General features: G+C 31.1%; 1 long non-coding RNA gene across 1 annotated transcript; it reads left to right on the top strand.

Annotated features, from left to right (window-relative positions):
* Window positions 1–10401: 10401 nt before the first annotated feature.
* LOC148601654 (uncharacterized) lies at window positions 10402–14269 on the top strand. Its single transcript, XR_015917003.1, has 3 exons — window positions 10402–10545; window positions 11204–11348; window positions 14189–14269. It is a non-coding gene; the product is annotated as an uncharacterized LOC148601654 (long non-coding RNA).
* The last annotated feature ends 387 nt before the right edge of the window (window positions 14270–14656 follow it).

Genomic DNA, 14656 nt, shown 5'->3' with positions numbered 1-14656 from the left:
TTATTTTTTATTAACTAAAGTTGCTTTATAGGTCTATATGATGAACGTATAATCATTCATTCCAATCTGTCTGCTCTTAGAATTATCCACATTGAATATCCAACAGTTTCTGTTGTATTTTAGTGTCATTTACAGAGTTATCTCCCTAACTTTTGAATTATACAGTGCGTTGTTTATATAATATGTATCTCATATGAACAAGGGTAATTTAAAAAGCCATATGTTACTATTTGTTTACTGAGACATTTACATTCTGCTTACTATGACATTTTAAACACAATATACTTTTTCTCAAATATAATGTTTCTCTGTACCTTAGCTTTTCGGTTTGAGAAAATGATAATAAGAAGTTGGAATTTTATCAAAATGCACTGCATATGCATGTGTCAGTGGAATTTAAGGAGATAGATCTAGGGTAAGGGACATATTTTTTGAAACCAGTGATGTGTTTGTATCACATTTCCACAAATGTAATTTCACCAAAGCTTATCGTTTGTAGCAGAATGAAATCAGTCCAAGTTACTTTGACGCTTAGATGAGGTTGATGTAAAATGATTTGTAACAGTAATATTCCTTACCCTAGGTCTACCTCCTTAAATCGGCAATAAAGCACAATTTTCTAATTAAAGCTTGTTTTCAATCGCTGGTTAGACATGTTAGATGATATAAAGAACGATTTTGGGTCGGTTTGCGCTTAATAAACCGCAAAGCGAATTATGTTGCAGCGAAAATCGACCTAAAGTCGTTTAAATCCCATTATCTAACTAACCAATGGAAACAATTTTTATATTTTAATTCAAAACAAAGTCTACAATTTCCTTCATGTTGTTTGAATTGTTGTCAAAGAAAATGTAGCTATTGTTTGATTGCTTTTAACAAAATATAATCATGACCAAAGGATTCATTATCGCCGGACTTCTTAATAAAAAATGCAGCTAATACTAATAATATTATAATAGTTGTATCAACATTATCTATGACTTCTTATTGTTTATCTAATAGCATTTATTCTCGGCCCAGCTACGAGCATATCATTTTATATTGTCATCTGATTTTGCTTCGTAAACAACAAATCTATCACCAAACAACCGTTGTCAAATACCCCATTCCCACCTATCACATTTTATTAGATGCCTACTCCATTCAGTTACTGTATATAATATAAAATATGTCAATGGGGGAAAACCATTTCATGACGTAACCAACTAATCTATCACTAAATGCCTCACCATATATTGTGTGTTGGATAAAATAAATCAGCGTTGTCTCTCTTTTACCACGATAAGTGAATATTTATATCAAGTGAATACGCGGTAGTTCTCTTTTACCATGTATTAGCTGTATGGCACACACACGAGAATTGATTAAACATGAGATTAAAATTACAAGTATCTTATCATCTTATATTTTGATTATCTACATGCTATTATTAGCAATAATCAAGTAATACTTGAAATTTGGTAAAACAAAAATCACACAAACACATGCAAGTCTTTCCAAAAATATGTCAAATTGAAAATATAATTTGAAATGCAGAAATGGACATTATTCCTTTTTTAGGTGTCAGCAATTTGAGGTATGACTTATATTAGAAGTATTGCAATTTCGTCATTAAGATGAGATAGCTCTAATACCACAACTCATTCTATTGCAATTTTGAAATCGCTTTTCTGGATCCTTTCACATTTCTAAGACAAATGAACTGCCAATTCGTTTTCCAAAGACAATTAACAAGTTGTCAATTTTCGTATGGCTATCGTATTCTTATCATTTTTGATTTTCCCAAATTCCGCTTAGCCCTAGTAGCAGCCATAAATGAATATTAGACAGGAGATGACACTTGCAAGTAAAACCCCGTCACATACGTTTTAATGTCTTATTATGAAAAAATATAAATAGAATAACCAGACTTACTTTGTCATATGGTAATAAAAAATATGAAATACAATAACTGCACTTGATAATAACTTATACAAAAATAAAAGCTTTTGAGTTAAAAAAAAGGACTTCAGTAAAAAAAAAAGTGTAAACACACCTTGAAGCAAATCCTGACTGACTGTTACATATACCATAACAATGGGCGTATGTTGACCGACAAAACATCATTTTGTCGCTCGATTTTTAATCGCTTAGTATATATTTCCTAATGTAGTGATTGATCGAATTTGCGGGTGTATCTACAAAGAAAGTGAACAATCAACCAATTCGTACACCTGGTCCATACTCCCAATATTTACTGGATTCCGAGTTGCTCATTTAACGTTGGTTTGTGTGTGTGTATGTTATTTTGGTCGTTTCGATTTCTCTGTTTTGTGTGTCTGTTTTACCTGTCTATTATTGTTAATTCCTTATACTTTTGATTTCTGATTGTTTCTTGGTTTGATTGTTTACTGTCTTCCTTTTAGTTCAGTTTGAAATGCTCTGACTTACTTGTGTGCTACTGAAATTGATACTTACTTTCAAAAAGGATATCATTTAAAAATATTTTGAATACTAATTTTAATTTCTTTACAGTATTATCATGCAGTTTGAAAGACTACGAAAAAAAGTTGTTTTCAATGACACGAGAAAGTTCGAAGTGACAAGACAAACTGTCATGTTTTTTTCCTGATTTCGTACACGTTCTTATGAGACTTCAAGGCTACATCATGACATTTTAATTAAATAAGTGAAACACCTGTGAAAACCATACACGATACGTCTTCTGCTTGAAAAAAAAACTTTTAAATAAAACAAAAACCAGTACAAAGAAAAACCCAAACAATCGCATTTATAATACTGTTTCATTAACCAAATAAAATTATAAAAATTTGTTTATTGCAGGTTTTGAAATAGATTAAATCAAATAACTGCTTTTACCTATCTTATGTTACAATATCCATATCCATATATATTTCAAAATTTTTACGCGTTGCAAAAAGAACCTAAATTAATTTTGCTGATATGTTATGAACGTTACAATGGAATTATTCGTATTTATATTTGATAAAGAAATCAAAGAATATTTTTGGTTTGACACGAGAATACATGTTTAAAAACAAATAACTGCATCGGCATTTTAATTATGATTTTAATACATACATAGCAGTATGTATATTTAATTATACGCTCCCGAAAGGAGCGTTTATGGTTTTATTATCAACTTGGTTCTGTATACTTATGGCAAGAAAAAGCATCAATATCCGGTTTGTACCTACATTTTCAGGAGCTGAAAAAACAGCATAATGACGGCTTCATTTGCGTATACTTGTATATGTGCGATTGAGAGCCAAACCAGTCTCGGAAAATATTTGCTAGTTTCGATAATTTAATACAAATCGAATCATACATTTTCCAAGATAGGGTTGGCCTTATAGTCTGCAGTATGGCGTCCAGATGTTAAATAAAATTACGTAATCAATATTACCCATAATTCTCGGGTCATACAAATTACGAAACGAAAATAATCGATAAAAGAAAGAATCGAAACCAATATATTCGATAAAACGAATCAAATCGTTATAAAAACATAATTTAAGTATACAAAATGAACAGAATGAAGCGAAACTAAATGCAACAAAAGAAATCTTGAAGACGTTTCGCAAATATAAGAACCATAATGTTAACCAGTACCGGACAATTCGACCCAAAGACATTTCGGACCATGACAACCAATAATTCCCTATGTATGCCGGACATATAAACAAATAGACATATCAGACCATGACACTCAGTAAAATGCTTTAGGACAAATATATATTATTACAAAATTTGCCATACTTGAAGGTTATAAGTATAAAATATCAAATCAGAGCTGACAAAAAATATCAAAATTGTTTTTAATTAATGTTTCTTCGGGAGCGTTAAAAGGTTAAACCTTCATCATATTAGGTTGTAGGAATAAATTCACATGCATTGGTCAATCAATTATCTAATTGTCAGAGACATGCATAAATCTGAAAGAAAGTGTAATCAAGGGAACAAAGATTCTAGCGGATTTAAAAAAAATCCAGAGACAAAGACCAGATATGAAACCAAACACACACATCAAAGAACATAAAATAACCATAAAAAATGCATACAAATTGACAAAAGTAAATGAGAAACTAGAGCTCCACTAAAAACTTGGAGCATGGACCAGGAGCACCGATTGGGTAAGCGTTCTCTGCCTTTCTAGAAACACCCACAGAGTTTCTCATAAAAAGTCAAGTCCATGGTTAACGAAAGAGGAAAGGAATACTTTGACACGTTGAACAAATCAGTTGTCGTGGTGCAGATGTATACACTGTAATGATCTTCGAGTTTATGATGACGCCCATAAAACGTTTGAAGTGATGACATAAATCCTGTAGCAAAATAACCAATGATGAATGATCAATCAGATTGCAAGGAAGTTGTAAATGATCAATCTTATTTATTTTGGTCAAAGAACCCGCATTTAAAGTTGTCAGCGTTCGTTACATTAAATACACATACACTTTTTATATGGCCTAAAGATGGATGGGGTTCCTGTAATATGACCGGCCAAATTTTGGTTTTTTTCTCTTAATTTTTTTTAACTTAAAATAACTGACAGTTTTGTCAATTGATTAACTTAATGAGCACGACTAGACCAGATATTTTATTATCACAGCTTTCCTCTAATCGCAATATTAAAGTACATCTATTCTTAACAAATATACAATATTAATGTATATTTGTATACAGATTTGTAAACAACTTATTATGTTTTAGAAAACTACATTTGCAGACCTTCATTTCCGACTAAAAAAAGCAAGAACAATAACTCCTCCAAGTGCAAATTTCATGCAAAACTTGCATAACTGTGTCTCAAACGAAGAAACTTTGGATAACAGTCAAGAGTTGTTGTGTTGCCTGCGTTTATTTAAGAAATAAATCTAAATTAGGTGGGTTATACATGCAGATATCACCTTATGTCAGATTTTAATAAAACTGCTATTTAATTGCACAGTTTTTGGCGTATTCTTCTATCAAAAAGTTTAAAACGTTAATGGTATTATTTTATGTCATAAATATCAATGCGTATTACAAGATGAATTTTTATTATTTGGTCTATTCAAAAATCCAGGGTAGACGAAAGAGAAAGGAAACATATGACACGTTAAAATAATCAGTTCTTATGGTGCAGATGGACACCGGTACAATTAACGAGTTCATGATAACAACCATAAATCTTTTGCAGTGATGACTTCGATTTTGTAGCAACACAACTCTGTTCCAGAAGCCTAATTGTAGAAAATCTAGCGCGGTACAAAATGTCTGCGTAGATACGGCAAGGGGTAAACCAAAAAAGACATACAGAGGCCAGACATTCCTGACTTGGACATGCGCAAAAAATGTAGCTGGGTTAAAGTACTTGGGCTTGATCAAACTCCCCTTAAAACATTACACAGTTAAACATGCCTAAACATCAGTTCAAAAAGGTCTGAATCCCGTCACAACGGAAGTAAAGAACCTAAATATAAATTACAAAAATGTGCAAACTAAAGACTACTAGCAGTTAACTGAAATGCAAAATAAGAGTGAATTGTGAATGCTTTCACGAGTTTATCACATTAAAAGCTTTGATGTAGTCATTTCTCGGTTGGATAAAGATTCCCCTCGTTAAATCCGAAACAATTTCATAAGTTTCACAAATGTTTTTGGAAGGGTTTTTATTTATTATAGCCGTAAATTGTGAATCGTTACAGTACAGAAAAGCATCCGCTAAAAGTGGTGCACATTTGGTATTAATAGCAATTCCAATAACTTGACGATAAACAATTTCGCCAAAGCGTACGCAAATGTTGTCTAACATGAATTCGGGTAATACAAGCACATGAAAAAACGTCTAATTAACGTAGGTTTTATTTTGTTATTACTAAAAATGATCTAAGAGAGTTTGAACAAATATATTCATAACTCCATTACTTAAAAGACCATTTGACAAGATATGTGAATTTTTGTTAAATGGTTTTGTAATTGATCGAGTTATGAATATATTTGTAAGTGTCCTCTGCTTTTCTAGAAACGCCCACCGAGTTGCTCAAAAAAGTCAAGTTCGGAGTAGACAACAGAGGAAAGAAAGAACTATGACATGTTGAACAAATCACTTTTAATGGCGCAAATGGATACACTAAACGATCCATGAGATCATGATGACGACCATAAAACTTTGTAGGGATGACGTCAATCTTGTAGCAACATAACCCTGCTCCAGAAGCCTTTGTGTTAGAATTCTAGCGTAATACAAAGTCTTCGTAGTCTAGGAAAGCTACCATATGAGTTGTGATATGAACACTCCATACGCAGGTGCTGAAGGGATGTCGCCACAGATGAAATGAAGTTGACAATTTTGATTGAAAGGTCATCATGTTTGTCGTAAAGATTGGTCAATAGTTCTCCTTTACCATCGATTTCTATGTGTAGGTCAAGATATGAGGCTGACTTCACAGTGTTTGTAGTATCCTTTATCTCAAGTTCTTTGGGGTAGATGCGATGTATCAAATCCCCAAAATTAGGATTGTTTAAAGAAAATACATCATCTATATAGCGGAAACTGAGATTAAAGGATCTAGCTAAACGATGTTCTTTCTTTCGGATCAGATCAGCTATAAAGTCAGCCTCATAAGAGTGAAGGACTAGGTCAGCAAGTAGAGGAGCACAATTTGTTCCTATTGGAATGCCGACCGTTTGTAAAACGCGTCCAACACACTGGACAAATATGTTGTCGATTAAAAATTCCAGCATTTTGTAAACATCTTCTTCGAAGCTACGTTATCCCATTGTGAGACGATGATTGACTTAAATAATGTCAGAAAACATCAAAATGTCTGTCTGCAGTTGTAAGTAAGAAAATAAACGATGGGCTGCCATTGTGTGGAGCTTAAAACTTGTATCACAATAAATATGTTACAGCATTTTAGTTATCATTTCGTACAGTTTCGTTTCTTTAACCTAGGCAAATGTTCACTATATATATTGAATGTAGCAGTTAGAAAAAAAATCAGACTGGAGGTGAATCATTTATGTCTGAAAACCCACAATTTTTACATATGTTTCCTATTCAGAAACAGTTACAAACCACATGACCAGTGGTAGTTTCAAATTTGATTGTTGCACTTTCCAGATAGAAATTATATTTATTGGCGCTTTGCAAGAGTAACCATCGTCAGTGTCTGAGTTTTATATGGACTTTTTATAATTAGAAGAAGTGAAAAATATCAGTAAGCCACATCATGTTCAAAGTATACATTACCCTACTTCATGCCTATATCATTCCTTCAAATGAACGTGCAGAGTCTAAAATAATAATAATTCATGTAATTTAGATTTGCCTGCACATTAGAGTAGTCTGACATACGTAAATACTATCTATCATGATATAACACTTGTAGTATATAGACCCATTCTTTCTAATTAAACTTAAAGAGTCAAGTGAGTTTTCGGAAAAAAAACAAACAAAACAAAAAACACAAACAATGAATCAAGTACTTTGTTGTTCATTTTGAGTACAGTGTGAGTGCATTGTACATTGCGCGTTCGAATTATTGAAGTGCATGTAATGGTATGACATATGATTCATTTTGAAAAAAATTTTGTTTGCACTTTTGTATATGGCATGCGTTTCCTTGATAATGTCAAGTTGAACAGGTGTACTCCACCTTAAAGCATATTTGAATTTTGCTGTCTGAATATTTGTTTTCTCATCATTTAGTGAATTCCAAAGTATAACGTGTGCGGTGAATAAGGGTAACAACGAAATTACCAAACACTAATCCGTTCCATGATCATGTCAAATCCAAAGTAAATCTGAAAAGGAATAGATATTACATCAACGGGGTAGCTTAAATCATATTTGTCCCGAGTCCCAGGGCCCTTGTTGATGATTTTTATGTTCTAGACCAATTTGTCCTACAACTTATCTTGGTATAGTACATTTTCAATATTTATATGACTTACTGTAGCATAACATGTAAATCCACAAAACGAAACTTCAAGAATTATGCGTTCGCTCTGATCTAAATCTTGGAACCTCAACAGTAAAATTTATAAAATCATATGAGTCCGAATTTCTTTCTTCATAGTAACCTATAGTTATTGAGGATAGAATCAAAATTGTCGACTATAAATATATGAAAACAGGACCTTTCAGTTAATTTTGATACGCACATTTAACTAAGACAATGCCGTTGAAAAGTTGAAATCACGTGCAGAAACTATAAAAAAGAAGCAAAACAAAAATAACAAAACGAAACAAAAAAAAAACAAACAAGAAAACAAAATAAAAAACAAAACAAAACAAACAAGAAAACACATCCAAACAAAACAAACAAAACAAAACAAAACAAAACAAAAACAAAACAAAACAAAAAAAGCAAAAACAAAAGAAAAACAAACAAACAAATTAACGTCTACTGTAAATTGGTCCATTTTCATTCCCCATTCCCAATTGATTACTCCTTAAAGGCTCTTCCAAACATTTAATTTCTTAATAAACATTTGTCTATTCAGAATAAATATTACCCTGTTTATTTGTTTTAAAAATTATTTCAAATACTTAACGTCACGAAATCATTATATAAAACTTGTTTTCTGTAAGCCGTAAAACATAAGGAACATATCCGGTGAATTTGCCATAGGCCTTCGTTGAAAGTTGCAACAAGAACAAATGTTCGTAGGAAAAAAATCTGCAAGGCATAAAAAAATGTTTCTTATCATTTGCATATCATTTGCATATCATTTGCATATCATTTGCATACCATATAACTATCCGTGGAATCTGTTCATTCCAACCGGCACCAGTTAACTAGAGAGGTATGTTATGTAATATTAACAATTATTTTTTGAAGAATTTCATAAAATCATCAGACACTGTACGATTGTTAATAATCTAAACGTACTTCACAGAGCTTATTCGTTAAGGAATTGATATAATTGAAATTAATGTATACTGTGTTTTGGGACAGAAATTATGCGAACAAATTTTGAGTTTTTTATTTTTCTTTTCTTTTTTTCTTTTGTTTTTTGTTTTTTTGTTTTTTGTTTGTTTGTTTGTTTGTTTGTTTTTGGCGGATGCTAATTGGATATTTTCGTACGATGATACTTTTTAAACTTGCTAGGCAGACTTCATCACATACGAAACAGATTTTCGCCGTAATTTCGTGACCAAGAATGTAGCCTTGCTCCACGCAGCGACAGACGTTTGATTTCTCTCTTACTAACCGCTGCAGACCGACCTTTTTAAATTATCGGGCGTTATTCAAAACAAACGTCGTTTGATAATCGAATAAAGTCGCGTAAAATCAGTCATTTTCTCCCGACTTTGCAAGATTCTTGCATTTTCTGAGAGAGCTGGCTGCAGCTTTAGAAAAAAATTTTCGAAAGGAGACGCTGTTCGGAGTTTGGAAAGAGTGAACATTGAACGTTTACTGTAAACACCTTGATAAAGGTTCATCCACTATGTATCCACTGTGTATCGTGTATTAACGAAGTAGACCTATCCAGGGGATACCTTATGTCTTTAAGATACATTTTTGAACCACTTAGCCTATATGTCTAAATATATTATTAACATAAAATAGCAAAATATAACGTTCAGTATGTGTAATGTGTTATCATTTCCGTATATCAATGAACGTATATGCATTTTTATTTTAGATGCACTTCAAACCTATTGTAAATGAATGTGTATTGTTACCACTAAGAACCGGTGATAAAATGAAAAACAAACAAATATGCGAAAAAATAAATTCTACATAACTATCACGTACTAATATATAATATTTTTTTTATTTTGATCTAACACCTAAAAATGATGAAAATGATAATAATAATTTTAATAATGAAGTTAGGTTTTTTTCATAGGTTAAAAATCCTCATTTTAATATGATTTCAAAGTGTTATGACAAACAAATCTTTAAAGCGTTCTGTAAGGCAACAAAACTATCAATCTTAACAAGGAAAATCTAATGTTTTCCAAAAACATTGACGTGGTTAACTTTGAAAAAATTGTTTCATGCCATTATTTTTTTTAAATCTAAAAATGATGCTTTTTTAAAAATTATATGCACCGTATAAATGTTAAGTGCTACGCTTCTGGCATTTAGTGTTGTACATTTTGTTCATTCTGATATGAAATTTCTAAAAATTACAGATTGCAACGTTTAATTACAATTTTCACTACAAACTCCAAAGTAATAAAAAAATAAGGTTATTAGAAAAATACATGGCCAAAAGGCTAACAAAAAAGGAAACAGAAACGATTTTTATACACAACACAGTCAACAAAACCATAATAAATATTACATACATGACCGAAGATAGGGAAAAACAGGACTAATTTCACTATTTCAAAAGGATGCACATGTCATGCTCTGCGCAAGCGACTTAGTCATAAAAATGTAAATATATTCCAGATGGCACTCTCCAATTTATTTGCCTTGGTTCTGCTTACATTTGGGGTTTCCTCTGTTCACTGTATATTTGAAGGACCATTAGCTGGAGGTGGCGCAGTAGAAGGAGTAGGTGATTTAGGAGGGCTCATTTCAGCACTCATTTTACCATGTAAGTTTTTCAATTGTATAACATTATCATTATGTAAACATAAATCAGTGATAAAACGATATGGACAAACTCAGAAACAGAATTTTACTTAAAAACATTTATGCATTTATAGGCCATAAACAGACATATATTTACATGTATTTTGAAAATATTTTACATTGCAAATAAAACCATTTCAATTATGTCGAAATAAGTGTTTTTTACTTAAATGTGTGTACACGAAAATTTGTTTGTCATTATATTGTATGTTTTATCTACAGCATGATACATTAAATCTAAACTTTACAATTCAATAGTAAAATTATTAATGCATGTTTGCTAAGACTTCTACAAATTGTTGGTATTTTAGATGGAGATACTGATGAAGATACGTAATAAAAAAACACGAGCACAAAAAATAAAATTTTATCAATGGGGAATAATAGAATTTACATAAATTGTTGTACGGAAATCTGCACAATACAAAGAAAAGAACATAAGAAATCAACTTAGGAGTTTTATTTTCCTACAACAGTTGGTCTAAGTGAACACTAACTTTTTTTCCAAACGAATACGCAAATCTTTTTTCAAAGGTTTTTTCGGACAAACGATAAATTAAAGATTTTGTTTAAGAAGAAATGGAAAGTAAATCATTTTCTTAAATATAATTATTTTCCAGTGATACTACTCTCCGTTTTGTTGGCTCTCATACCACCCGCAGCGGCGCCAGCAGTAGCAGCAGGAGTAGTAACGACAACATCAACAAGTACAACAACTACCACCACTACCACTACATCTCTTGGGTCACCAGGAAAATAAACAGGGTAAAATTGTTAACTTTCTAAGGATTGAAAGCATCTGTTGCTCGTAAGAGAACGACATGATAAGCTGGAGAGCCCTTATTGAATCATGTGTCACTTATCATATGTTGCGTGGCTTCCTAAGTTTAAGTTCATAAAGGACGACTTGTCGACAGGCAAAGTTATGGTATAAACACAGTGTATCATATCCCATATTTTTGGTTAGGATTTAAGTTCTAGGTTCCATTAATGAAAAATAAATTTGGAACACTGCCTACGATAGAGATAATTAATGGTGTAGAAAAACGAATCAAAAAAATAATGCATTGTGAGCTTCCTTATGCTAAATTTCCAAATAACTGTAGTTCTTTCTTTAAACAGATTTGAAATTGTGAAACATTCACCTCCCAATTTTTTTCAAGTTAAAAAAAGAAAACAAATCAAGAGCGATAACTCTTCCAATTTCATACACAATATCTATAGTGTTTATCTAAAAAGTGCAACAGCGAAATGTCATAATATGAGGGATTATGTTTCCGTAAGTGTTTTTGAATACAAAATAAAGGTGAGAGATTTTTCCATGCATGAATCACTTCCTGTCTGATCTAAATAAAACTGATACTTAAAATCCGATATATACACCATGTGATTTGCATAGCTTTAAACTCTCCAAAAATTACCATCACTCTTAACAAGGAACCATTACATTGAAACAGTAGTGCTAAGTACTGTTTTAAACATTTAAGCGCAAAACAATTTTCTTGTACCTTTAAACTGTATTGCATGGGGGTAAATTTCCAATACTATAGTATAAGGCGGGATTAGGAATCGGGATTCCGTAATTTGAAAATTGGGAAATTTGTCTTATTTAATTCAGAACCATAACTAATTTGATTAAACATTTGTTAAAGTATTAAAGGATTAAAAAATATGAAATTTAATTTGATGTTGTAATAATATAAAAATGAACATTATATGAGAAAGGTATTTCTTTTTCTAATTAGCATTGATATGGGGAATTGGGATAGGAACATTGTTGATTACGGTTAGTATAAATAGGAATTTTATACACATTTACTGTAACTCTAATAAGTATTCAGATACAAATTTATTTAAAAAAACAATTGATGCCATATGCTTTTTTCTAATATCTTCTACCTTCTTAGATTTCAAAAATCAATTTCCTATACAAATATGAACTTTTTGGTACAGAAGCTGTTTGCCTTTCCCATGAATTTAATATTGACCCTAATCGATGTCTATCGTTATGCCAAGTGATTTGTGTTTTAAATGAAAATAAAAAAAAAACTGGCACCATTAAACAAATCACATAAAAGTGATTGAATTATGGCTTTGTTTATCTTTCTATCCAAAACGTCCTATATTAATAGGTTGTACACATCCAAAAAAATCAGTAATAAGAATTCATAAGCAGAGCAACACATAATTGACATATTGCATATTTTGGAGAATGACACAATTATCGTATGTATCTGTTCATATATCATGTTGGGATAATTATATATTAAATCTTTACATGTGATTATTATATGTTGGCAAGCCAGAATGTAATATAAGAGCATTCAGCATCATATCATATTATAATCATACAGTAAATTATTTCATGATCATTATTTGTTGAAAATCATATGACAATCATATTAAATTTATTATACGATTATCCGTTGTAACTTATTACTGAGTTTTTGGTTATCATATCTTTATGGTATGATTATACAATGATTACCAAATGTCAGTTTGAACGACTCAGTTATTATTATGGCCTTGTTCAATACAAAGAGTCATGTGCTTAGTATGATAATCATATGTTATCATATGATAAATCATAGGTGAAAATCACATAAATGCCATATAAATTTCATATGTAGAAATCGGTCAAAGAACATACAGTGATGAATAAACATATGATAATCATGTAACGCTCGTTTCATATGTGCATATTATGTTGCTGATTTGGAGTACAGAGTTTTACATAAACTGCTTTGGATAAACCATTACTCAATATAAACTATATTTTTGTAATATTTTGGTTAAAAATGTTGTGCTACAGACTACAAACAAACACCAGGCAGAAACTAAAAGTCACTTACCGTTATTTATTTGAAAATGACTATTTTGAAATATTACCAGATCAAGTCGTGAATCTTTTAAGTAGCAGTCTTTTATAAAAATCAGACGGGTGGTGATTCATGCTCGACAAAATCCACCGAATCAAAATTTATCACAATTCCGAAACAGTTATTGATCACATATCAAGTCATAGTTTTTCATTTGGTTGTTGCATTGTTTTGTGATAATATATATATAGATTGTACATAAAATTGGCTTTTTTGCAAGAGTTATCATTCTTGATTTGGTTTGATTCGGTTGATTTTAATGGAAGATATATGTTTGCTTTTCTGAAAAGTGTAGATCTGAATATAGAAATACTTAACGCTATGTGAAAATATAACATATGTAGAATGAAAAGGCATCGTTTGTTTGGTGCGTTTTTCTACACCATTAATCACTTTACCGTTGGCTTTTACTGTAAATTCATACTTTATTGTGTGTATTAACTTTTGTAATTTTAGTTTAAATAGAATTAAAAATTAATTTTGACATTACGAAAAATCTTGCAACAGTGATTTTCAATTCCGAGCGATTTTGTATACAAGCTATTTTAATACTATTTTTAACCCGACAAAACGTCGAGTATAGATCGATTATTATGGTAACATGCGTTTAGTTTTCAAGATGTTCCAAATTGGACACTGTTTGAATAATCTTATTTTACTTTCAAATTATTTTTTTAAATTTTTTTTATGTTTAATATTTTGAAATACATTTGTATCATATTGTAGGTTTAGAAAGACGTCAAAATGATAGTTTACATGGTGATATAAAGGCAAGAAGATTGAATAATAAAATGGTGTACTCACAAATTTTCAGATATTTTTAATCCAGTTTTGAATAGAGTAAACTTCCCCATTCTCTGTTGCCCCATTCCCTATGAGGCATGCGTCATCACCCATGCCTCATTCCAACTTCGAATTCAGCATCACCTTTTACGTAATAAACATTGACTTTGTATATTTCGAAATCAATTTAGAGTTGATATTGTTAGGTGCAATATTTTTTTCATTTAAGAAAGTAGACTTAGGGTAAGGGACACAACACTTGAAAATCATAGGAACGTTTGTATTTACCAATTTACATCAATCTCATGTAAGCATCAAAGAAACATGGATTGATTTCATTCGGATTCAAATGAAAGCTTGATAGGCTTTGGTAAAATGAATATGATACAAACATATCAGTGAATTTAATAG

The sequence above is a fragment of the Perna viridis genome, chromosome 12 (assembly GCF_037379345.1).
Source record: "Perna viridis isolate PV_CMFRI_1.1 ecotype Kerala chromosome 12, ASM3737934v1, whole genome shotgun sequence".
In the NCBI taxonomy this organism is placed as follows: Eukaryota; Metazoa; Mollusca; class Bivalvia; order Mytilida; family Mytilidae; genus Perna; species Perna viridis.
This window is presented reverse-complemented; position numbering and strand designations above follow the sequence as displayed.